This window comes from Amblyraja radiata, chromosome 33 (genome assembly GCF_010909765.2).
Source record: "Amblyraja radiata isolate CabotCenter1 chromosome 33, sAmbRad1.1.pri, whole genome shotgun sequence".
Lineage (NCBI taxonomy): Eukaryota > Metazoa > Chordata > Chondrichthyes > Rajiformes > Rajidae > Amblyraja > Amblyraja radiata.
This window is the reverse complement of record NC_045988.1, coordinates 19,914,475-19,941,757: the sequence shown is the minus strand read 5'-3', so window position 1 is coordinate 19,941,757 and position 27,283 is coordinate 19,914,475. Positions and strand designations below refer to the sequence as shown.

The window sequence follows — 27,283 nt, the reverse complement described above, 5'->3', positions numbered from 1 at the left end:
ACATGCAGCCAGGGGATAGTAATCCACTTAATGCCACAACCATGGAAACCAACTCAGAGCGAGGGATACCACAGGAGGTTTATTTAGTCAAATAGCACCTACCTGTTTCCCTCAACTCTTTTCACTGTACCTCGGTACACATGACAATAAATGAAACTGAACTTAACTCCTTCAAATAACCTTTTGAAATTGATGAGGAAAACAGATAGGTGCTATTTGACATAAAATAATTTATTTTTGTTACCTTCCCTCAATTCCTTCAAACGTTTTGTCATAATATGTTTTCATAACCTTTTTTTCATAATATTTCTCGACCAAACTCAAATCAGCCACCCATGTTGCCATCTACTTTGCTTATTAATCTCTTTATTACTTGTTGCTGGCGAGATTCATTTGATGTACTCCACCTTCCTCTCATTATCTATTTCCATATTCTTTCTTTCTAATTCCTGTGCATTTATTTCTTCCTTGAATTCCTATGATCTGTCAGCAACTCCTTCACAGTTTCTCAGTGAAAATGCTCCCTCCATTTTCCCTAAAAAAATATATACTTTTCATCCATCCGCCCGAGTTTTTTCCTGTATCAAGGATGCTAAAGGGCCTGTCCCACTTGGCGATTTTTTCGGCAACTGCCGGCGTCATATCAGTGTCGCCAAAAGATTTAGAACATTTCTAAATCCAGTAGCGACAATAAAACGTAGCGACACTTGCAAAAACACCATGCATCATACGTCATCACGCCACAATTTTTTCGGTGACCTGATACATCAGTCAATGATGCCGACAATCGCTGAAAAAATCACCAAATGGGACAGGCCCTTAACTCTGTTGGTGATCTGGTCCTAGGGGCGGTAGCAGGATTCTGGCACTTTGTTCCCCGTGTGAAGCTAACATCTATTTTCTCCATACCAATGGTTTAGATTCTGTGGACCCTTTATAATGGTATAACTTGATATCTACAACACTGCTGCCCATTTCTCATTCTGCTCCATACATCTCCTTGAATGCTTTTCTATCAGTGACTGAATCAATAGCCACCTGTAGCTGGAAAGGTCACCCTTTTTATACCAATAATTAGTTGAATCCAGGATGTCTTACTGAAGGAATTTCAAGGAACTGCAGATGGCCTGAGTCTTGAACGTAACACAAAGTGCTGGAAGAACTCAACTGGTCAGGCAGCATCTGTGGAGGGAAAGGACAAGATACGTTTTGGGACAGGGACCATTCTTCAGACTTCAGTGAACCGAGATGTCGTCTGTCCAGTCCCTCCACAGGTGGTGCCTGATCTGCTGAGTTCCTAGGTATTGACATCCCCACCATCAAAGGGATCTATCGGAGGTAGTACCATAAAAAGGCAGCCAGCATCAGCAAGGACCCTCACCACCCTGTACACGCTCACATTTCACTCCTGCCATCGGAGAGAAGGCATACGAGTCTGAAAACTGTGACGTCCAGATCTAGGAACAGCTTCTTCCCAAAAACCTTCAGGCTCTGAACACTACGAATTTGAAATAAGCTCTGAACTACAAACTGTCTTGGTTGTACTGGGGATTTTGGGCTTTGTTTTGCTTTGCACTATGTTGGTTTTTTCTTATTTAACTTATTTTTTGTTTAATACTTTATCTGTTGAGTACAGTGTTTACAAACCTGTTGAGCTGCTGTAAGTAAAAAATTCATTGTTACGATTTGATATGACAATAGAACACTCTTGACTTCAGTACTCTGTATCTAATTGAAGGCCTTCTTTAGGTAAATCCGTTGGGGTAAGTAATCTACCTGGAGACTATATGCATTGGGTTCAGGTCAGATCTGGCAGTGAATAAGATAGTCACTAAGTCAGGTTTGAATGTCACCGTCACTCTCGTGAAGAAGTCACAGTAGCGGCTGTATTTCCTGAGGTCTCTGCGGAGAGCAAACGCTTCACAGCCGCTGCTGCTGTCCTTCTACCGGTGCGCCGTGGAAAGTATCCTCTCCTATGGCATCCTGGTGTGGTTTGCTAGCTGCACTGTGGCTGAGAGGAGGGCGCTGCAGAGAGTAATTAAAACTGCTAAGAGCATCACAAACGCTTAACTGCCCTCCCTGGATGACATATATGCTTGCGCCGGGCCACAAACATCAAGCAGGACACATCCCACCCTGCCAACCACCTTTTCACTCTGCTACCCTCTGGCAGGCGATACAGGTCTCTGAAGGCTCGCACCGTAGACTAAAAAATAGTTTCTACCCATGTGCGATAAAAGAACTTATTTCTAACAGAGAACACTGGGGAAGCACAATATAATTCAGGGTGCAAGATAATGCGCAATATTCCTTTAAAATATTTTTAATACCTATTTATTATTTTCTTTACTGATTTTGTGTATATGTGAGTCAATGGCTGTTGTGTTTTGTTCTTTTTAAATCGAAGGAGATGCAATGGAATTTCGTTGCACAGTACTGTGCAATGACAATAAATGTATTCTATTCTATTCTATTCTGTCAGAAGACTTGCTTCATAATAATTGACCCAAACTGGATCATAGCTTTTATCACCCTTAAAATGGTACAACAGGTCCAAGTTTCATCCTTTTAAAATGTCCATCCAGTGGAGTTTGCTTGAGGTGCTCAATGGCATACTCTTATTCCTATTTATTTTGTTGTAGTCTTTGAAAGCTAGTCCAGGGCAAGAATATGAAAAGGTAGCAGCTCCTTTAGACTTTAGAGATACAATGTGGAAACAGGACTTTAGGCCCACTGAGTCCACGCCGACCAGCGATCATCACGTATGCTAGCACTATCCTACACACTAGGGACAATTTACAATTTTTGCCAAAGCCAATTAACCTACAAACCTGCACGTCTTTGGAGTGTGGGAGGAAACCAGAGCATCCAGAGAAAACTCATGTGGTCACAGGGAGAATGTGCAAGCTCCGTACAGATAAAGCTCCTAGTCGGAGTCCTAGTCGAACCTGGGTCTCTGGCACTGTGCCTCTCCTGTCCATTTAAAAGATACATTCATAATCTATCTGCACTGGGTTTGGCCTCAATATGCATTTGTAATTACTGATTAATGAACGATTGTAATGAGATATTAAATGCACATTTTCATAACTTCCCTTTATTATTTTGAAAGCACGTCTAGTTGATGATAAGGCTTTTGACCCCCCCCCCCCCTACACTATCCCTGCTGGTAACAGCATGGCTCTGAGAGTGATGCAGTTGTTAGAAGCATTACAATTAGTCTCTTTGTCTCTGAGTTGCGGCAGAGAAAGTTTAAATCTCGGTTGTTATCCAGTGCCATGTGGTGGGGTTGCCAAAACCAGGGAGCTAATGGAGCGGCTGCCTCACAGCTCCAGAGGCCTGGGTTCAATCCCGACTTCGGGAACAGTTTGTGGTGTCTGCATATTATTATTCCTTGGACGAGCTGGGCTTTCTTCAGGTGATCCAGCTTCTTCCCACATACTACAGACATCAAAGTGGTAGGCTATTTGGCCACTGTAGATTGTCCCGAGTATGTAGGTGAGAGGTAGAATCTGGGGGTGAGTTGGTGGGAATGTGGTGAGAATATAATTGATCAGGGTAGAATTAGTGTAAAAATGTGGTGTTGATGATTGGCATGGACTAAGGGCAGCATAGTGGTGCAGCGGTAGAGTTACTGCCTTACAGCGCCAGAGACTGCTCCATGCACATCTAATTTTCTCCCACTGCTCCTCTATGTATATTTGCCTAGTTTTAATTTTTTCTCCTTCAGGAAGATCATCGGGGATTGATAGCCATTACTGTCCTTTCATCACCATCAATCATTGAATTTAGAAACATAGAATTTAGGTGCAGGAGTAGGCCATTCGACCCTTCGAGCCTGCACCGCCATTCAATATGATCATGGCTGAACATCCAACTCAGTATCCCGTACCTGCCTTCTCTCCATACCCCCTGATCCCCTTAGCCACAAGGGCCACATCTAACTCCCTCTTAAATATAGCCAAATGAACTGACCTCAACTACCTTCTGTGGCAGAGAATTCCAGAGATTCACCACTCTCTGTGTGAAAAATGTTTTTCTCATCTCGGTCCTAAAAGACTTCCCCCTTATCCTTAAACTGTGACCCCTTGTTCTGGACTTCCCCAACATCGGGAACAATCTTCCTGCATCTAGCCTGTCCAACCCCCTAAGAATTTTGTAAGTTTCTATAAGATCCCCCCTCAACCTTCTAAATTCTAGCGAGTACAAGCCGAGTCTTTCTTCATATGAAAGTCCTGACATCCCAGGAATCAGTCTGGTGAACCTTCTCTGTACTCCCTCTATGGCAATACATTTACAAAAGGCAGGGACTCTTACATTCTTTGCAAAGTGTCCGGATGATCCACTGGATCAGCAAGATAAAATAGTTAGGGATCAGGACTTGGTTAATGGAACTAATATAAATGGGAAATAGAAGGGCTACATAGACAAGGTGGGCCAAAGGGCCTTTTTACCCACAATGCATCACTTCATTCTCCAACTACTCTCCTCTTTCTTCAATATTTAGAGGCTTAGAATCAGGCCTTAGAGATACAGGGCAGGAACAGTACCCACAGAGTCTGTGCTGACCAGCGATCACCCCGAATACTAACACTGTCCTACACACTAGGGACAATTTTACAACTTGCCAAAGGCAATTAACCTACAAACATGTACGTCTTAGGAATGTGGGAGGAAACCTGATCACCCAGAGACAGCTCACGCGGTTACGGGAAGAATGTACAAACTCCATACAGGCAGCACCCATTGTCAGGATTGAACCCGGGTCTCTGGCAGCAACTCTACCGCTGTACCACTCTCATACAGCACAGAAACAGGTCCTTTGGCCCAACTCCCTCATGCCGTCCCATCCAAGCTTTTTCCATGTGCCTGCGTTTGGCTGATAACTCTTTAAACCTTTCCACTAAAATTCTATCTCAGCGCTAGCGAAAAATGTCCGCCTTGAAATGCTAATTCTGTTTTTCTCTCCCCGGAAACTGGCTGACCTGCTGAGATTTCCTCTTTTTATTGCAGATTTCTAGCTCCTGGGCTAATAATCCCTTCCCCTCTGTCAGCGGTGCTTCAAAGCTTTGCGGCTCCACTCTGCAGGCAGGTCAAGGATATCGCAGTGTGCCCCTGATTGAAATGCAGGAGCTAATGCGACCTCAAGGAAGAAGATATCCAAAGATTTATGCACAGGCCTGTTCAGAAAAGAATATCCGGATTAAGGAACTGAGACAGGTAGCATGAGCCAGGATAGAGCTCAGCCATGATCTAACTGAATGACAGAACACACAATGAGGGTACTCCTGAGCAGAATGACAATAACCTCATGATTACTGTAACTGCTTGCCTTCACCCATGCCAAACATAGCCCAGATGACATTACAACTTTTGCATCCACTGGCATCTGTTGCTCTGTTTTCCACACACGTAAATTAATTTCAGCAGCTAAAGCATACACTTCTACCCTGTTCACTCACAATTACAAGTTTGACAGGTTCGCACGTTCCGGGAAAGTGTTTCAATACCGATTATGATGTATCTGTATAAAAATAATTACCTTCCGATGTAAACAGGTTATGCATACTTGATCACGGTTGGAGTTCCTCGAAACCAGAATTCCAACTTTGACTGGGTCACACAAAGGGTGGTACGGTGGCACAGCCGTAGAGCTGCTGCCTTACAGCGCCAGAGACCCGGGTTCGATTTTAACTACGGGTGCTTGTCGGTACGGAGTTTGTACGTTCTCCCCGTGACCAGCGTGGGTTTTCTCGGAGATTTTTGGTTTCCTCCCACGCTCCAAATACATACAGGTTTCTTGGTTAATTGGCTTGGTACCAATGTACAAAACTGTCTCGCTGGCCGGTCGGACTGGGTGGGCTGAAGAGCCTGTTTCTGCGTTGTATCTCTAAACTAAACTGAACCTAAATAAGGTTTGAGGAGAGAAATTTTTAAAACAGCCTGAAAATCTCAATTAGCAAGATTAGATTAGAACACTTGCTGTGGACTGGATTATAGCATTAGTTTGGGAATGCTGGCATTCTCTTGTAATGAACCAGTCTTCTATGCTGAATCAACCAATACTGTTGCAATTGTTATTCTTAAGAAGGCTTGGTCGAGCTGTAGAACTGAACAAGAAGATCAATCATCTGTTTATTTCTGCAGAATAGGAAGATCAAAGGCTGACCCAGTGAAGGAAAGAGTGTAAAAGACAAAGTGCTGGAGTAACACAAATGGACAGGCAGCATTTCTGGAGGACACGGATAGGTGACTCTTCGGGTCCGAACCCTTCCTCAGATGGAGTGTGGTACGGGGGGTGAGGAAAAAGCTGGATATGCGGTGAGGACGGGACAAAGCGCGGTGAGGACGGGACAAAGCCTGGCAAGTGAAAGGTGGGTACAGGTGAGGGGAGTAGGAAGTAACTGCAGATGTTGGTTTAAACCGAAGATAGACACAAAAAGCTGGAGTAACTCAGCGGGACTGGCAGCATCTCTTGAGAGAATGGGTGACGTTTTGGGTCGAGACCCTACTTCAGCAGATGGGGTGGACAAGGGATTTGCAAGTTGTTCCCAAGTGTATGTCATTATTTCCAGGGAATCTTTGAGAGTCTGCCTTTATATTGTTGGGGGTTTGTGAGTGTGCCTGTATTTGTAAGTTATCTGTGAGAATATCCCAGTGTAAGGAATGCCTCTGAATGTCAGCATTTACAGGACAAGTCTCAGTATCTATAGGGAGTCCATGAGAGCACTGTAGTATTTTTAAGTGGTGTCTGGACAAAGGCTAGAGATGAAAAGAAGACAAAAGGGTGTCAGGTAAGGCGAGGCGTGTCTTCCAGAGATTGTCCCTAGTGTGTAGGATACGAAACTGGGATAACATAGAACTAGTGTACGGGTGATCATTGGCTGGTGTGGCTTTGGCGGGCTGAAGGGCCTATTTCCACGCTGCATCTCTTCCAGAGATGTTGTCTGACCCACTGGGTTACTCCAGAAATGTGTGTTTTACTAGAGATGCCACCATCTGCAGTTCCTCGTGAATCCATTTTGCTGAAGGATGCTGGGAGTTAATGGATGTAACCAGCTGCTCATGCCAACCCTCTCAGAACAAGTCTGACCAACCTACACAGGGGAACTGAACGTGGCTGTAGCCAGTGCATCAGGTGAAGATAAACGTGAAGCAGTGAATAGTACACCACAGAGAGAGGCCCTTCGACCCACAATGTCTGTACCCAATATCATGCCAAGACCAACTCTTACAATCAAACCTTTGGGGGACTCAGTGGCGCAGTGGTAGAGATGTTGTCTTACAGCACCAGAGACCCAGGTTCGATCCCGACTATGGCCGCTGACTGTATGGAGTTTGCATGTTCTCCCCGTCACCCCCGTGGATGGAGCTACGATGCCCCTGTCCCACTTAGGAAACCTGAACGGAAACCTCTGGAGACTTTGCGTCCCCACCCAAGGTTTCCGTGCGGTTCCCGGAGGTTGCAGGTGGTTGCCGGAGGTTGCAGGTAGTGGAAGCAGGTAGGGAGACTGACAAAAACCTCCGTGAACCGCACGGAAACCTTGGGTGGGGGCGCAAAGTCTCCAGAGGTTTCCGTTCAGGTTTCCTAAGTGGGACAGGGGCATAACTGTCTACGGTACGGAAACCTATTGTCTCCCTCAAAGCTCCCCCTTCCAGTCTAGCATCAAAGTACATTTTGCTCCTTGCGCCACATTAATATCGGGCTAATGCAAGGTTGTCATGGAGATATGAATGCCAAATCCGTTGATTATTAGTGAACTCCCACCTCTGGAAATTAATTTTCCTTTTAATAGGCATGTTTAACTGGGCAGACTCAGCTAACATCAAATGAGGAGCTAAATGGCAAATATATTATTTAAGCAGAATTATTTCAAATAAACATATTTCAATCCTATTTTAATTAGCTGCCGACTGGAGCTGAGGTGTACACACAGTACGTGTCCTGCCACCGGAAACCAATGATCTCCTCTGCAGACCCATCTTGTGGAGATCCTACTGCGATTAAGCACCACCCATGGGATGCAAGTACTTTCTGAGCTTTCCATTAGAACGTTTTCCCCACTGTACATCTCAATTTAGAGCTGGCACGACTCAATGTAATCTTCCCCTTTAATAGCTTTTAAAAGATCTGTTTAGATGTTCTTGTCAGGTCAGACCTGCTGATATTTAGAACGATGATATTCTTCAACTGTTCTTCTCATGGTTCATCTCCATCCCCTCCCCAACCACCACAAGAACAAAGGGGAACCTCACCGGGAGGTGGGGGGGGGGGACTGCCGAGATTGAAGGGGGACAGACACAAAAAGCTGGAGTAACTCTGCGGGACAGGCAGCATCTCTGGAGAGGAGGAATGGATGACTTTTCGGGTCGCCACCCATCTTCAGACTAGTTAAGGATATGGGAAACGAGAGATATAGACGATGATGTGGAGAGATAAAGAACAATGAATGAAAGATATGGCCAGAGGGGGGGAGCAGCGAGAGAGGATGGTGCAGAACTCTCGTCAGAGAGAGGAGGAGAACTTCGTCAAAGTAGACATATCTTGAGGAGATTTTGCAGTGGAGCAGACGAAATGTGTAGGAAGGAACTGCAGCAGGGGGGACCTGGTGTGAAGGGCCACCTGTAGCTACGTGCAGCCTCTGACATGGATCGTCGCTGTGCCAGAAACATGGCTACTCTTTGTGTACTGCCTAGGTGAGGTTTGCTGTATGATTTCACCGAATTGCATGCAAAACAAAGTATTTCGCTGAACGCAGGCACATGCAACAATAAAGTGTCATTGAATTATTGAACCTTCCTTTCAGAGACATGCACCAAGTATTATGGATCAGCTTATGTGTCCGTCGGAAAGCCAATGATTAATCAAAGGCCAGAATCATTCTCAGTGACTAACTATCAATGAATGAATGAATGGTACTTTAACACAAGTGACATGTCACAGTGAAATTCGTTTTGCACGCCATACACAAGTAGGCAAAGAGTCGCCACGTACAGGTCGTTGGCAAACTTTCAATGCGTTCAATGCGGTCCCAAAGATCCCTCTTCATTCTTGGCGGAACAAGAACAGAAGCCAATTAACTTACAAACCCACACGTTTTTGGGATGTGGGATGAATCAGGAGACCCGAATGAAGCCCACGCCCTCTCAGGGAGATCATGCAAACACCACACAGACCGCACCGGAGGTCACGATCAAACCTGGGTCTTTTGTGCTGTGAGGCAGTTCTATCAGCTACACCACCTGTCACTTTTTCATTTTCACTAATCCAATTTGGATCCATATTTCTTCATAACCTTACTTAAAACATTTCCATCAATTTTATTTAGATATTTTCAGTCAGCCAGTCTCAACTGTCTATGGGTCTATCTTCATACTTTATGTGTGTCTCAGCCTTTCTGTTTGCTTTTATATCTGTCTGTATCTGCCCTTCTCTTTATTTATCATTGCTTGGGTCGCTTTTCTTCTCTCTTTAACTGTTCACGTGTTTGCCTTGGTATCTGTCTCTCTTCGATCTCCCTATAGGGTAAATAGACCAAAGTGTTCCCAGTGGACAGCCCCAAGACAGCTCAGGTCAAGGAGTCGTCACTGTGGTATTGTGGCCTTATCTCCGGCCTGCACTCCATTGAAATCTGCCTGCCTGCCGGGAACACAGGATCTGTGGCTTTTCTTTCATATCTCCCACTTCTTCTGTCTCAGTCCCTCCTATTCTCTGTTCCTGTCGATATCTCACTCCCTTTGCGCTTCCTACATTTCCTCTTCTACCTTTTGTATTCTCTGCGGAGATAACTGTCAGTTCCAATTGCTCTGATAATTACAAACAGATGACAAAATGCCCCATTTCCTCCAACAGAGGGAACTTCATAGACCCAGCGCTATCTGCCACAGAATTAGTACTCGAACGTGCACACAGGACTGTTTCTCCATGCAAATAAAATCATGGTTTAAAATAGACCCAGCAAAGAGAGACAAAAAAATACAATCGGGTTGAGAGGCAGTGATTTTAAACCATGAAATCTGAATCTGAATCTGAAAATCATGATTTAAAATCTCTGCCTCTCAACCCGATTGTATTTTTTGTCTCTCCGAATCAAGTCACCTTATTCATCCTTGCTAGTGAAAACATGAAACAGAGCTGCCTCCTCGTTAGAACACTGTGCGTGTAGTGTTTTGTGAGGGATAGCGGGGTTTCGAGAGTGGGGGGGGGGGAGGAGGAAGATGGGGGGGGGGGGAGGGGGAAGGGGGAGGTGGGTGAAAACAGAAGTAAAGGGGATGGTGGCTCAACCTCCCAGCAGGGCTCGCTGGTATTGGCTGCTTCCTGCAAACTGCCCGCCAGTAGGAAGCTAATTGTTTCCACGGCGACAGAAGCGACCCCAAATGCTCGCAGGTGGGATAACACAGAATAAATAATATCCACTTTTTACACCGTGTAATTAGCTCCTTAACAATGCCACCAGTTAATGCTCTTTCTTGGAAGGTTCGAGCCAGCACAGTCATTGTCAACAGTGACTGGAGCTCCTGTGGGCTGCATCGAGACAACGTCAGGGAATATTCCTCCCTGGACAAGTGTTAATGGTGCTGTCACATCTCATTAAGAAAATGATCCATTTTCTCTGAAACATTACCTAATTATCAGGAATATTTACCTAATGCATTCAGGTGTGGATGTTTTTCAGGCCTGTGTTTAGTCAGGTCAGTTATCCTCCCCCCCTCCCCCCCCAAACCTTTCTCTCGTCATTCTATCATAACCCCGTCATTGCTGTAAGGAGACTTGTGCTTGTGCTGAATAAAAGTTGCTCGTCCTCGATTCACTGTAGGATTTATAATCCCTCCATAAGGGTGGCTGATCCCTTTCTACCATGGGGCTTTCACAGCATACATTATTGATGTCAATAAACAAAAGGGTCAAGGCAAATGCAGGAGCACTTGTCAGAATTCTGCAGCACCGGATGGAGGCCAATCTGCCCATTATACCTGTCCTAACTCCATGCTTTCCAATTAACTCTTCTGTCCTTCTCTTTCCCTGTGTAAGATGGTCTTGCAACATTTCTATTCTTCAAGCAAGCATTCCATTCTAATTTGAATCTCGACACAAACTGCTGGATTAACTCAGCGGGACAGACAGCATCTCTTGACAGAATGAATGGGTGACGTTTCGGGTTGAGACCCTTCTTCTGAAGAAGGATCTCGACCCGAAACATCACCTATATATTCTATCCAGTGATGCTGCCTAACCCGCTGAGTTACTCCAGCAGTTTGTGTCTATCTTCAGTGTAAACCAACAACTACAGTTCCTTCCTATACATTCCATTCTCTTTTGTGGGTCGATGGCTGGATGAGCTCACTTTCCTTCTCTGTTAGACGTTTCTAGACAATACCAGCTGAATAAAATTGTCTACAGGTGCAAAAACATATCAAGAGGTGCCGCCATGTTACAAGCTATGGAAGGGATGGTGTATGGCTGATTTACCAAAGGGAGATATTGAATAGTCTCTGTTCTAGGAGTAAGTGGTCAGCACTGTATATATCAGCAAAATCACTTGATCACAAATATGCTGGAGTAACTCAGCAGGACAGGCAGCATCTCTGGAGAGAAGCAATGGGTGACATTTCGGGTCGATTCCCATCCTCAGGGTCACCCGTTCCTTCTCTCCAGTGACGTTGCCTGGCCTGCTGAGTTACTCCAGCATTTTATGTCTATCTTCGGTGTAAACCAGCATCTGCAGTTCCATCCTACAGATCACTTGACCATCTATTTACATGGTGCAGCTCAAGTTTGCTCATTGTAACTCATTCATAGAATCATTACAAAATAAAATGAGCTCAATCACCCCCACTTCTCCCTCCATTGGCCCAACAATTATATTCCATTAAGCGCTTTCACTTTAAAACTATCTCCAGGTCATTACCACTTCTGCATAAACATTTCGATATCTTTTTGGTCATTACATTGCTTTGAAGACTTGCATCGTTTAAGTTAATGCGCTGTGATTAGAATTCCATCAGGAGGAACTCTGACCAATACTCCTGAAGAACTCATCACAATGGCTGTGCCCCAGTAGCATCCAGCACCATTTTACCCCCTTTTCATATCTAGCCTGTGTCACTTACTCCACACAACTGTCAAGTAAAGCCTCCGTCACTTGTATCCACCTATCATTTGTCAGGCTTTGTCCTGCATTTCCCACCACTTATTTATAGCTTTCTCCCCCACTGCAATCAGTCTGAAGCATCGCCTGTTTATTCCCGCCACAGATGCTGCCTGACCCATTGAGTTCCTCCAACACTTTGTGCTTTACCAATAATCTATTTGTGCGCACTTTCTCGCCGCGACTCAACTATCCCTTAACATCACCCTGCAACAATTCTGCTACATCTGTTTTACAATCCATTATGTTTCTCTTTTCCAGTGTTTAGGATGTCACTGCCCTGAATACCATAGTACTAAGTACTAAGTCTCGGCTATTTTCTCTCCAACTCTCCCTCTCAGCAGCGCCTGTAAACCTAATTAGCTCCACTTTGAGTCGTAGCTAAAGTAATGACCGAAATGCAGCAACAATCAATACCTTAAGCATTGGTCCACCATTGACAGTGCGTCCCATGCTGGGAAAAGAATGGGGTGGACCTTTGCGCACAAAGGTTAGTGATCACTGCAAGATTCCAAAGAGGAATAATAGACAGGGATTGTGCCGGCACAATGTTCCTGAAATGTGACACTGATGGGCAAAGCTCAACAGTGGGAACCCAAATCCATAAATGTTACCCTGATGAGCTCAAGCTTTGATAAACCTTCACTGCCCCCCTCATCACACCCACCAATGTACACTAAATATTTTTTATTTCCATTATTCAACCATTGGCAATCATGTTTTCAGCTCCATCAACTCTGAAATTCTCTCCTTGAATATGCCTCAGCATCTCTTAAAGTGCTCCTGAAAACTGGATCTTTTCAATAAACCTTTGATATGGCCTTACTGTATATGTTTAATTTTGAATGGTGGAGCTACTATGGAATGGTCTGTTATGTTATGGAATACTGTTATGCTATGGAATACTGCTCTGTTATCAATGCAGCAACGTGGATTGGACCTTCAATTCTCCAAGACATCAAAAAGCCAGCTCATAATTGACAAGGACTTACAAACACCGTTCTGGTGAATGACCACAAGGTCTGAACTATAAAAGTTGGCCTCTGCTCTTCATCAACAAACCCTTTACATTATTCAAAAAATGATAGACATAGTCAAAACACAAGCCAACAGTCAGCCTGGACTAGGTTTAGGTTTTGGTTCTTTCCATGTGTTGGCTTGCTTTTCCATGTAGATTTGATGAGTGGACTCCAGATTCTTAGAGCCATACCAAAAGCTCCTTCTACATTTGGAGTAATCATGGTGGGGGGGGGGGGGGTTCATGTGTGGTGGTATATTAAAAAAAAGACACACAAAGTGTTGTCAGGCCAGCAGGCCAGGCAGCTTCTCTAGAGAACAGGAATAGGTGACATTTCAGGTCGGGACCCAAACTATCATTAATCCAGGTTCTCCAGAGATGCTGCCTGACCCACTGAGCTACTCCAGCACTTTGTGTCTTTATGTGTAAATAGCCACCTGTTGTTCCTGGTTGCTGCTTTTATAATATACTTGTTCAAGGACGCTTTGAGAACACCTTTGGATTGGTTACTCTACCCTTCCACTGGCCTGCTGTAACAGAGCTGGAGGCCCTGCAGCTGCCTGGAGATCGCTTGGATCAGGCACCGCTAAAGAAGACCAAGTATGTGGACTGGACTGGACTTTGAAAATGGCAGCAAAACCTGGCGACTCTTGCATGCGGTCTCAATGGACTATTTCTACCCACTTTGTACTAATCGGGCATTGTGCTTGGATATGGCGATTCTTTACTGAACTGTATGCAAAAAAATAATTTCACTGTACATCTGAACCATTGAGTATCTGCTTCAGGAGTCTGGCATCAGGTGTACAAACAGTATATAGACACAAAAAGCTGGACTAACTTTTACTTTTGGAGTAACGAGTTACTCCAGCTATCTTCGGTTTAAACCAGCATCTGCAGTTCCTTCCTATACAAACACTACAGTAACAAACCAACAATTGGCAATCACATTGGTGATCACAACCCAGTTGAGACAACAATATTGACCAGTTGATCATATCATGCACTGAGTTACTGCCAGCAAAAGCAGTGGCCTAAACAAAGTCTGAAGAAGGGTCCTGACCCATAATGTCGCCTATCCATGCTCTCCAGGGATGCTGTCTCACCCGCTGAGTTACTCCAGCACTTTGTGTCTTTATTTGGCCTTAGACTGATTGCCCTTGGAAGTTATCCACGCAAGTCAAACACTACCCCTAACCAACATCCATACATGCACCTTCTAACATTAGGGCGGCAAGATGGCACAGCGGTAGAGGTATTGCCTTACAGTGACAGAGACTTGGGTTCGATCCTGACTACAGGTGCTGTCTGCACGGAGTTTGCACGTTCTCCCCGTGACCGCCTCGGTTTTCCTTGGGTGCTCCGGTTTCTCCCACACTCCAAAGGGTTTGTAGATTAACTGGCTTCAGTAAAATTGTGCATTGTCCCTAGTGTGTAGGATACAATTACAATACAATACAATACAATTCAATTTATTGTCATTTGGACCCCTTGAGGTCCAAACGAAATGCCGTTTCTGCAGCCATACATTACAAACAAATAGACCCAAGACACAACATATTTTACATAAACATCCATCACATTGCTGTGATGGAAGGCCAAAAAAACTTTTCTCTCCACTGCACTCTCCCCCCCATGTCAGAGTCAAAGTCAAAGCCCCCGGCGGGCGATGGCGAATTGTCCCGTGGCCATTTAAGCCACGCCGGGTGATGCAAGGTCGCACACCGGGTCTTGATGTTAGAGCCCCCGGCGTGCGCTCGCAATCCCGCGGCCATTCCAAGCCGCGCGGGGCGGTGATGTAGGCCCCGCTCCAGGTGCTCTTCAACCCCGCAACTCGGGCGGGAGAAGTCGCTGCTGCGGAAGCCCCGAAAAGCGGTCTCCCTCCAGGGACCCGCGGTTAGTGTACTGGGGATCGCTGGTTGCCGCAGACTCAGTGGGCCAAAGGGCCTGTTTCCATGCTGTATGTCTAAACTAAACATGGTTACTACTCAAAAGTAGAAACCTGGGTCAATTATTACGCTTTCTATTATAATTCTCAGTGATACCATTGTCAACTACAGAAACCTAACTGCGGTGCCAATAGTGACTAAGATAAGCTGCCCTATATAGAGAAGGGATGAATGCAAACCATTACATCTGCTTGGCTACTGTGTGGTAGCCCTATCCACTAATCCTGTGACACACAAAAACATTCAAGGTTCTTTCACATCAACACATTATAGAAGAACAGCTCAACTCTGCGATAGCTCCTGCTAATCACTCGTTACTCAGTGAGCTGCTGACCTCTAATTAATGGCCATATTCTTAAGTTGATCTCCAATGAACCAGGCAAGGTACTTAAGATTCAAGCTGTGCAATGCACAAAACCATATCCCCAGGAATGCATTTTGGGGAAAGAGAAGATATGAGAGAGGAAGCAGGAGGAGAAATCAAAGAGGAAGCCAATCCTACACTGGCAATATGAAAATATTTCAAAATGACCTTTAATAGCTCCTGCTCTTTCTCTCCAATGTTCTTTTACAACTTGACAAACAAATCCAAGTGTAGGAAGGAACTGCAGATGCTGGTTTAAACCAAAGATAGACACAAAATGCTGGAGTAACTCAGCGGAACAGGTAGCATCTCTGGAGAGAAGGAATGGGTGACGTTTCGGGTCAAGACAAATCCAAGTGATCTGCACAAATAAATGAGAACAATAGCTTCTCGTTTTCATCCTACAAACAGCTAACAATGGCCTGTTTCCTTTATCATCATTATTTTTTTAATATATCTTTTATTCATTGTTCTTTATCTCTCCACATCATCATCTGTATCTCTCGTTTCCCTTATCCCTAACCAGTCTGAAGAAGGGTCTTGGCCCGAAACGTCACCCATTCCATCTCTCCAGGGATGCTGCCTTTCCCGCTGAGTTACTCCAGCTTTTTGTGTCTATAATGGGAACAATAGGTCTGTTTAGACGGCCCATAGTCTTCAGTGCTTCGTACAAACCGCCAGGGTCAGCATTGTATGAATAAAGAGATTTTCGGCAATGAATGAATTTGCCTAAAGCAACACTCACAAAAAGTCTGCGATGCTCCCAAATGCATTGCCGTTTCCAGTTTGCTTCTGATGACAATGCAGTAATGTATTAATCTTCCGTTGACTGACAGAACTACACATCGCAGTGGCAGGAGGCACTTTGTCGAAACATATGCATATAATTTTAATATTTATCTTTGGATTGTTTGCTGCATAATCATCCAGAAACAGTTTATGTTAATGCTTCTGTCAGACCACAAGTGTCTTGTCAATCTTAATGTACTCATTATAAAATCTTCAGTAGAGCACAGAACATATTCACAAAGGGTTGAGCACTGTAAAATATCGATCTGACATTATTTATTCCATCTTAACTGCGATTTCACTTCTGCATTTGATCCATCTGTTTTCTTTTTTCTCTCCGAGCATTGAATGCCTCTTTAATGTCCCTCCCCCATCCCTGTCCGCCATCACCAATTTTCCAATCCAAAGTTAGACACAAAAAGCTGGAGTAACTCAGTGGGTCAGACAGCATATCTGGAGAAAATGAATAGGTGACGTTTCGGGTCGGGACCCTTCTTCCAATCCCAAGGCCCATTTTTGACTTGGTGCACTTTCTCTGGCTAATGCTATGGGCATAATACACTACAGCACAAGAATAGGCACCTTTGGCCAACAATACCTGGGCCGTACATAATGCTCGGACCATCTCTTATCTACATGCACGTAATCCATATCCCTCCATTCCATGCAATATCCAAATACCTACCATAAAGCCCCTCTAAAACCACTATCGTATCTGTGTCAACCATCAACCCTGGCAGCGCGTTCCAGGGAATCTGTTTTAAAAAAGTTGCCTTGCACAGCTCCTTTAAACCTTGCCCCCCTCACCTTAAAGCTATGAAGGTGCGTTAAAGTTAATGCGTTAAAATGTGCGTTAAAATTAACTTGGCACTCCATTCAGCATTAACTTGTCAGATTATAATAATGCAAGGAGTATCTTGTTGGCAAGTGAGAAATTGGTGGTAGTGTCAGACATTTGAAATACGTGCATTGTGAATAACAATAAGGAGATTTGCATATTGGGGATGAGACAATAAAAGCCAATAGGTTTCAGTGCCATCAGCATTTTCTAAAGAGGATCTGCAGCATTGTTGTATACCTTGCATTTTCTAAAAGTTAGTTTGGTCTCACACCAATCTCAGTTCTGTTCAGTTTAGTTTATTGTCACGTGTCCCGAGGTACAGTGAAAAGCTTTTGTTGTGTGCTATCCAGTCAGCAGAAAGACAATATATGATTATAATCATTTACAGTGTTGAGATTTAAAAGAAACAATTATAATATGTGATTGTAGATCTGCTTCAGTGGCTAGCACGCAAATAGTCTCCTGGCTTGAACATAGTGAGTGAGAGAGGCAGAGAGACCTGCTCAGGCCGCTCGAATAACCAGCGACTGTAGCTGCCATAGAGCAGAGTGAGGTGAATTGTTCATCAGTGTCCCTTTTAATCTGCAAGGGAACCATCTGCTTCCCAGCTGATGCCTCCGGCCTTCTCCCTCGATCCCAAGCAGCAGCTTTGTCGGCAGAAAGTTTACCATAATTACATGTTATTGACTTTACCATTCCTGGCACAGAGTGTCGGAGGTCAGGAGCACATATTAGGAACTAAGGCAATGACTGAAATAAGGCAATCACCCAGTTTAAGCAGCGCGATTTTCCACCCATTAACGTGAACAATGGAAAATTGTGGGCTCACAAATTGGGCAGGTGGTCGCAGAATTATGATCGCATGGATAGAAGCTGCTCATTTGACCCATTAGGTCCAGGTCAATATTCCATACACACCGCCTCCCACCTTCCTCATTTCATCTTATCAGCTTATCATTTCCTTTCTGCTTCCTCTATCCTCCCTTGAAATGCATCTGTATCATTTACATTAAGATTCACATTCTAGCTGAAGAGGTCGCTCCCACATTCCCTTCCGAGTGTATTAGTGCCTTTTGAACCACTCCTTTCACATAAGGAGAAACATTTTCTTTCTGTCAATACTATCAAATACCTCCATAATTTACAAGGCTTCTATGAGGTCAATTCTGAAGAAAGATTAATTGCTTTTCCCAAGTGTTTATAATCCCAAAGGAGGGCGGCACAGTGGCGCAGTGATAGAGTTGTACATTCTCCCTGTGACCGCATGGGTTTTCCTTGGGTGCTCTGGTTTCTCCCCACCACCCCCCCCCCCCCCCACCACCCACCCCCACACCCATACACACTCCAAAGACGGACAGGTTTGTAGGTAAATTGGCTTTGACAGTGCTAGTATAGGGAGAATCACTGGTCAGCGTGGACTTGGTGGGCCGAAGGGCTTGTTTCCACACTGTTCTACACAAACCTATTTTTTTAAGAAGGAACTGCAGATGCTGGTTTACAGCCAAGATAGACACAAATGCTGGAGTATCTCAGCAGGACAGGCAGCATCTCTGGGATAAGGGAATAGGTGACATTTCGGGTCGAGACCCTTCATCAGATTGTGACTGGTGTCTGATGAATGGTTTCGACCCGAATCTTCACCTATTCCTTTTCTCCAGAGATGCTGCCAGTTTCCACATTGGTATCTTTTCTATAATAAAAATACAGAATTGTTCACCATAGTGAGGTAGACACACTCAGAGCACATTACCAGTGCAAACAAAACTGCTCCAAATTCCGATAACATTTTACTCCATCATGTAGCACCCAGCCATGGACGGATGCAAACTGCAAATGGAATTGGTCTGTCGCAGTGAAGACTTTGAGGTCACGGATTATAGATTTAAATGGAGAATGTATTCTCTTTCGATCCCAGTGAGTGAAAGCACAGACAGTAAACATAAGGGACTGCAGATGCTAGTTAAAAAAAAAAAAAGACAGAGTGCTGGAGTAACTCAGCCATTCAGGCAGAAAGTGGGATAGCATAGAACTCATGTGAAAGGGTCATTGATGGACTCAGTGGGCTGAAGGGCTTGTTCCCATGCTGTGTCTATTTTTCAATCAATCAAACCACAGCCAGTCTGAAGAAGGTTTCTGACCCGAAACGTCGCCCGTCCACATTCTACACAGTAAAGAACGGGTTGGGTTATGGAGAAAGCAACACTAAAATGTTATCAAAGTATATTCAGTTAGTGTACAGACGGGCTGTAAAGTTAATTCACCTTTGACACGTCTTGAGAAAGGAAGTGAAGAGTTTTCAATGCCATTACTTGAACAAGACTACAAGGTAGAAATTCAGCAATGTCACGCACACAATGGGACTTGGCTCAGAGTTCATAACTGATCACAGTTCACCCACAGATATTTTCCTTGATTCTCCAAATGTCTGGAAATGTCTTATTTGCAAACAAGGAACACTAGACACTTAAGGGTCATAAAAGGGGAACTGTTAGCGAGCACATTATTCTAAGTTGCAGATCAAAGGAGGGGAATGGGACTTTGATTTAGGCCTTAGATATATGACCAGTTATAGCTCACTGCTGAACTGAAAGGTACTGGGTTCATCTTACTCCAGAGACTTGAATATGAGAGTTTATCTATGCCCCAGAGAAGTATTTAGGGAGGACTGCACTCTCAGAGATAGTTATTTTCAGGTGAATTATTACACTGTGCACTCAATCACTCTCTCAGAGCCCAGGGCGCTGTTTGAAAGGGGAGAGTAAACGTGGCTGTTGTCCCAGCAAATATTTACCCCCAATTCAACATTACCAAAAAGCAGATGGTATGGTTATTATCCCCGAGATAGTGATGGGGCTTCGAGTGGACACATTTCCTACATGGAACAGTGACTACATTTCAAAAGTATTCTTTGACTGTAAATCTCTCCACAGAAAGGAATTAATTAAGGTGAGAAGGAAAAGATTTAAAAAGGATCCAAGGGGTGAATTTTTCCACACAAAGGGTGGTGCCTATATGGAATCAGCTGCCAGAGGAAGTTGGCAGAGGCAGGAACAATTACATGAACTTTTTAATTTAGAAGGGTCTCGACCCGAAACGTCACCTATTCCTTTTCTCCATTCTTCTTCTTTCGTGTGGCATGCACAGCCTAAAGTTGTAGGACAACTTGTTCTATTTGATCTTCTGTTTGTGCACGTCGAGTTGATTGCATTAGTCGAAACAGGGCAGACCACGTGAAGGTTGCAATCTTCCACCCCCTTTTCTCCATTGATGCTGTCTGACCCACTGTTCCTCCAGCTTTTGTCTCTGTGTCGTTCAAACCAGCATCTGCAGTTCTTACCTACAAATTTAAAAAGCTGTTGGACATGTGCATGGATGCAAAATGTTTGGAGTGATATATGGGCCAGGAATGGGTAAGTGGGACTTGGTCGGCAGGGATAAATTAAGCCGAAGGGAACTCTATGAATATGATATGTCTAACATGTCTTTCTTTACATTCTGTTTAGCATTACTGCTGTGAAGCAGTCCTTCTGTGTCTCACAGGTTACAAGTGAGTTCACCAAGCCAGCTGAGCACAGCAGAAAGTCGAGGATGGATCCGGGAGGAGGCGCTGTCCTGAACGGCTGCCTGTCCTGCAGCTGTCCGTTTTTTTCCCCTTCTTTTTTATTATTTTTAGTACGTTGAGTGTGCAGTCAGGGGGCCTAATCTTTTTATGTGTGGGGGGTGGTGGGGGGGAAGGGGGAAACTGCTTTTCGAGTCCCTACCTGGTCGGAGGGGTTGCCTTCCTCCGAGCAGCGACTTCGACCTGTCCTTGCGGCCTACCAGCGGGTCCAGGAGCGACGTTTCCCTGAGGGGACCTGGCCAGAACATCGGCTTTGGCGGCGGCGCAGAACATCGGCTTTGGCGGCGGCGCAGAACATCGGCTTTGGCGGCGGCGCAGCGCTGGAGCGCTATTGCGGAGCGGGCGATGCCTTTCCTGGGTCGCCGCGCTGGAACTCCAGTATGCTGGGACCGCCGATAAGAACATTGTGGAGCCGCGGTTCTGTGGAGCGGCCAGCTGCGACGCTGAACGTTACATCTCGGAGCCTGGGATCTCTCGTTGAGATCGCCAGTGTGTGGAGCTCCGTCCGGCGCGGTCTGTTGGCTTGGAAGCCGCGGTCTCCGGTGGGAAGGCGGTCGTTCCTGGCACCCCAAGCCGCTGGGGGTTCTCCCGACGCCGGAGTACCATCACCCGCGAGAACATCGGGCGCCGTGGCGGCGACTGTGGAGGCCTCAATAGGCCCGACTTTGGGTGGACAAGAGGATGGGGACTGGACTTTGTGCCTTCCCCCACAGTGGGAACCACTGTGGGGGGATGTTTTTGTGTTGAACTTCTTTTTGAATACTATGTTGTATTTTTATTAGTGTGCTGCAAGGACATCTGAATTTCCCCTGAATAAGGGGATTAATAAAGTTTAATCTAATCTAGATGAAGAATCAAGGAAGAATCAGACAACTTCATAGTTTCCGATACAAAGGACAGGTAGGCAAAATATTTGTCAGTGTTGCAAATGTGTTTTAAATTGTAAACAAAAACTGCAGTTACTGCAGCCACATGTTCGCTGGTGGTTGCCGGGTAGTCGCCTTCATGGTCTTGAGGAATCCCTGCATTCTGGGAACTAGTCGCGGCCTCATTATGGTCGTCGCAAGTTTTTCAACATGTTGTAAAATTAGCCGCGATCAGAATGAAGCCGCCATGGAGAGTGGCGAGAATTCTCGTGCCGTAGGTGAGTCGCCAGCAGGTCGAAGGGTCTCATAGGTTGTAGCCGGTGCTGACCGGTGAATTTAATTGGCTCATTGGGAAAAAAAATATGTAAGCAGTAGTTTTCAGAACCAAGGATAACCGACCGGTAATGTTAAATGTCCGACTAGCTTCACAGCCGTGTATCTCTGGCTTCTTAAAAGACAATTCCCACCCACCCCCCCTCCTCCCGCCTTCTTTTAAAGGACTTACCGTACACTGTGCTTCAGTTGTACGGTACTCTTAATTACAGCACCAACTTCCTGTTCATCGCGGTGTGTGTCTGTATCACCTTGGCTTTCCACAGTGTGAATTTCACTCAGACAGCACTCCCCCCGCTTGCCCTGTCCCCTACCTGCATAACGGTCTGGTGAAGGAAGCGAAGTAAGAGTGTGTCTGTATCTGTATCTGTGTCTGTGTCTGTGTCTGTGTCTGCGTGCTTGTTCCACTCTGACAGTCTCCGTTCCAGTTGCCAGGTTTTCAGGCGACTGCCGGCAACTTGCAAGTCGCTTGCAGTCGCCTGAAAAATCGTCTGATTGGGACAAGCCCATAACTCAGCAGGCCAGGCAGCATCTCTGGAGGGACTGGATAGGCAATGTTTTGGGTCAGTCTGAAGAAGGATCACGACCCAAAATGTCGCCTATCCATTCCCTCCCCAGATACTGTTTGACCCACCAAGTTACTCCAGCACTTTGTAGTTTTGCTCAAGATTTCAACATCTGCAGTTCCTGCAAAATGATGAGGACACTCAACAGATCAGACTGCATCTGTGAAGCGAGAAAAAAATAGTTAACAATTCAGGTGACCAACCTTTCATCAGAGACACACTATGGTGCCTGACCTGCTAAGTATTGCCGGCTAAGATTCACACAAAAAGCTGGAGTAACTCCGCGGGACAGGCAGCATCTCTGGAGAGAAGGAATGGGTGACATTTTGGGTGGAGACCCTTCTTCAGACTGGTTGAGGAATGGTATTTCCAGCAGTCAGGGTGCATTTCACAAATTGATGTGCTGTGGGAAATGAGAAACGTCGGTGATGTGAAATTATGTTCTTCTAAAATTGGAACAAAGGAGCTTCCACTAGCTGCAATAATTTGCATTTACAGAGCATCTTTAACATAATAAAGCATCTGAGGATGTTTCACTGGAACAAATAAATTCAGACGAACCTCACATTTAGACAAAGAAGGGCATATTACTCACAGGTAAGAAAACGTTGACAAAAACGTTGACACATTTTGTGTCTTCTTTCACTTCCGGTCAAAATGAAACACAAACCGTGTACAATATCATGAGAGGAATAGATCAGGTAGATGCACAGAGTCTCTTGCCCAGAGTAGGGGAACCAAGAACCACAGGACATAGGCTTAAGGTGAGGGGGGAAAGATTTAATGGGAACATGAGGGGTAACCTTTTCACACAGAGGGTGGTGGGTGTATGGAAGAAGCTGCTGGTGGAGATAGTTGAGGCAGGTACTATCACATTGTTTTAATAAACATTTAGTACACAGATAGGGCAGGTGTAGAGAGATATGGGCCAAACGCAGGCAGGTGTGACGAGTGTAGATGGGACATGTTGGTTAGCACGGGCAAGTTGGGCCAAAGGGCCTGTTTCCACGCTGCATGGCTCTATGCCTAAACCTTTAGACTGGGTCTAATACGGTTGGTTACATGTAAAGCCATGTAAAGTCTGACAGGACAGTGGAGCCCATGATGGGTGCTAGGAAGGGATAAATAGAGTATATTCAGGTCAATGGGCAGAGGTCTAGAGATCCAGAGGTAAATGTTTCAGCATGCTTGTCTGATTAGAGTTCAGAGTGATTGTCAGGCAGGCTGGGTTGCAGAACCCGCACATGAATATTAACCGCACTGCTTCTGTTAGATGTGTGAACTATTTACCACCTAATCTTCCCTCATGTATTCTGCCAGGTGAACCTCCACATCCGAAAATATAAAGATCTGTTTCATTATGGTTAATTAACTGGAGAGATTCCCACATAATAAGGGAAATTTCACTTTAGCAGATTTTAAATGTTAATGACTATGCAACAAACTAAAATCCCTTCCTTTTCCCTATCCCCCAGTGTATTAATTTATGGTAAGCTCCACTGAATTTTGTATTTATTAATATTTAAAACGGCAGAAACTAAGCTTCACATAAAGGCATCTACGCAGGGATTAGAGTTATTAATTTTAAAGAAACAATTCCTTTGTAAAAACATATTCAGCAAATGTTCCCCCCCCTCTCTGCCCATCCCCACATAAACACAGTAAAATGGCGAAGGTCATATTTACCTTCATATTACCACCCAGGTAAGGAAACATTGATGAAAAGGACACATTTTATGTCTTCTTTCACTTCTGGTCAAAATGAAACACAAACCTTGATGCTATTCTCCAAAGACAGTTTGCTTTTAACAACAACAGATTGGGGCAGAGGTCTAAACAACAAAGGGTTGGGGCAGAGGTATGCAATTTAATAGTATCAAATTTGCAGCAATTAGGGAATTTACAGCAGGAAAATAAACTGAATTCCACACACATTCTCTTATTTATATAATACAGTTACGTGTGTTCATTCCTCCCAAGGCTGCAACACAGCCAGAAGCCTATTAATTAGCATTGTCCGCTCTGTGCAGTAATTAAATGCACTATGAATGATTAATTGAAACAAACTGTTGGGGGTGGCAGGGCAGCACTTTAACCCATTAAGTGTAAATGGATTGTTGTGAACAGCTGCAGGTTTATTCAGAGCTATTAACACATACCAGGCAGAGCTGGTACAATTTACTTTGGTACTGAGGTAGATGGAGAAAAGCTGAAGAGCCCACTCTGCCCACTACTTGAAAAAAAGGCAAAAAGTGCTCGAGTAACTCAGCAGGTCAGGTGGCACCCCAGGAGAACATGGATAAGTGACTTTTCAGATCGGGACCCAGACTGAAGGGTCCCGACCAGAAACATCACCCATCCATGTTCTTCAAGGATGCTGCCTGACCTGCTGAGTTTCTCCAACATTTTGTGTCTATGTTTGTGAAGCAGCATCTGCAGTTCCTTGTTTCTGCCCTCTGCTTACCTGCGTCCTGTCAGGATCTAAAAAGAGTTTGGTAAATAGAGACAGAAGAAAAACTAAATGAAATAATCCGCTTTATTTGTTAGCTTTCAGTATTCAGGCCGTCTCACAGTACATTGTAGCTAAAGGTAGTTTTGATTGCAATAAAGAAAGCATGACGGCAATATGTACACAGCCATTTCTTGAAAACTATACCAAAATAAATGATTTGATGTTCTCTTTAATGTCATTGTTCACTATATAAGGAGGAACATCCTGTCTTCACTATAGTGTCTACTATCTTTGATGGAAAGTCAAACAGACTATCTTATCTGAGGGCTCAGAGCCCAATTGGCAATGGACTAGTGCAAGTTTACATCTCTGAAGCAGGATGTGAACCCAGAACCTTCTGATCACAGGCAAGATTAGTTGCAATGACAGCATCTGACAATCTTTCTTGCAATAGACAAAGATCAGATCCTGAATGCACGAGAAATTAGCAGTGAGGAATAGTGACAGCTCACCTTGAATGGAAATGATGTGGGGGAATACATTTGGCTTGGCCAGAGCGTCAAGAGAAGCCCCATCAGATAATCTTTTTAACGACCTTGTGGACTTCATTAATTTCAATTTTGAAAGTACGACCTTGGGCAATTTCAACCCCCACCCCCTTTGTTTAACTCGTACAATGCAATGAATCAGAATATTAGAATAAACAGAACAGAATAGAAGGCCCCGATCCAAAATATCACATATCCATGTTCCCCAGGGATGCTGCCTGAAGAAGGGTCTCGAGCCGAAACATCACCCATTCCTTCTCTCCTGAGATGCTGCCTTTCCACTGAGTTACTCCACCATTTTGTGTCTATGCTGCCTAACCTGCTGGGTTACTCCAGCACTTGATGTATTTTTGTTTCACATTATATCAAGCTATTCGGCATAACGTGGAATAAACAAACTGCTGACACTGAGGCAAAGCTAGTAAACCAGCTGCCTCATAGTTCCAGGTTCTATCCTGATGTTTGGTGCTGTCTGTGGAGTTTGCACGTTCTCCCTGTGACTGTGTGATGTTCCCCGAGCTGTTCTGATTTCCTCCCACATCTGAAGGATGAGCTGGTTTGTAGGTTAATCGGCCAGTGTAAATAACCGAGGTAGAATTTGAATACGAAACCGCAGCACCCGGGAGAAATCCAGGTGATCGCAAGGAGAATGTGCAAACTCCCCAAGGAGAGCACCAGACAGTTCATTGAGCCAGGATTTGAGTCTTGGAGTGAACCTGGATGATGCTTCTGAGGCAGCAACTCTCTTTGTGCCACAGCTCTGTCAGAATGATGAAGGAGACTCATAGGCACTTCTATTACTATTTCCCCTTCAGTGTAGAATAGCTTAGCTCCAATGCACATATCCTACATATGTTACACAATGGCCAATATACTCCTCTATTTTTACAACACATGAAACAATATTTGTTATAGTAAATAGTTAGATGCCCAGATATGACTTTAGTGTAAGATTTTAGAGTCCATTATGAAGGATGAGGTTTCTGAGTACTTAGAAGCACATAATAAAATGGGCCAAAGTCAGCATGGTTTTGTGAAGAGAAGATCTTGCCTGACAAATCTCTTGGCGTTCTTTGAGGAAGTAAATGGCAGAACAGACAAAGGAGAATCAGTGGATGTTGTTTACTTGGATTTTTAAGGCGGCCTTAAATTGCTTCATGTGAGGCTGCTAAACAAGATGAGAGCCCATGGTATCAGAGGGAAGATACCAGCATGGATAGAAGGCTGGCTGAATGGCAAAAGGCAAAGAGTGGGAATAAAGGCTAGTAAAGGAGTCAAAGGTCACTGGGAGAAGACAGCAGAATGTGGTTGAGAGGGAAAGATAAATCAGCCATGATTGAATGGTGGAGTTGACTCGGTGGGGAAAACGGTCTAACTCGGCTCCTATGACTTCTGAGTGCTGATATTGATGGGGATATAATCGAATTACAGCACAAAAACTACTGACGAATATCGTTCAGCTCCATGCTCATCAATTGAGCTGAAAATGCAGGTATGTCTGCACCAAAAATAAAATTGTACACACTCAGTCAGAAAACTATCCGCAGTGTTTGTGTCTGAATTTCCAAAGTGTGTTGGCAGCAGGCAATTCGTCAAGCTGGAAGCAAATCTGGGAAATAAACCTGTAATAAGAACCAATTTGCTCTCAATGGAATAATATTCACTGTGGGAGTAAATTAAATTGAAATTGCAGACATTTAAACGACTTGTGTCAAAGATGTTGAATGGGGCTAAATGCATCTGATAGCTTGGCTTCACAGTCTTTATAGTTTTTCACTTGTTCCATGAG

General features: G+C 44.5%; 1 protein-coding gene and 1 long non-coding RNA gene across 10 annotated transcripts in view; one reads left to right on the top strand and one right to left on the bottom strand.

The window, feature by feature from the left end:
• robo3 (roundabout guidance receptor 3) overlaps positions 1–27,283 on the bottom strand; it is a 503,574-nt gene that overhangs the window by 449,972 nt on the left and 26,319 nt on the right. The gene's annotated exons all lie outside the window — the stretch shown is intronic.
• LOC116991314 lies at positions 649–13,447 on the top strand. Its single transcript, XR_004416748.1, has 3 exons — positions 649–681; positions 9,580–9,584; positions 13,437–13,447. It is a non-coding gene; the product is annotated as an uncharacterized LOC116991314 (long non-coding RNA).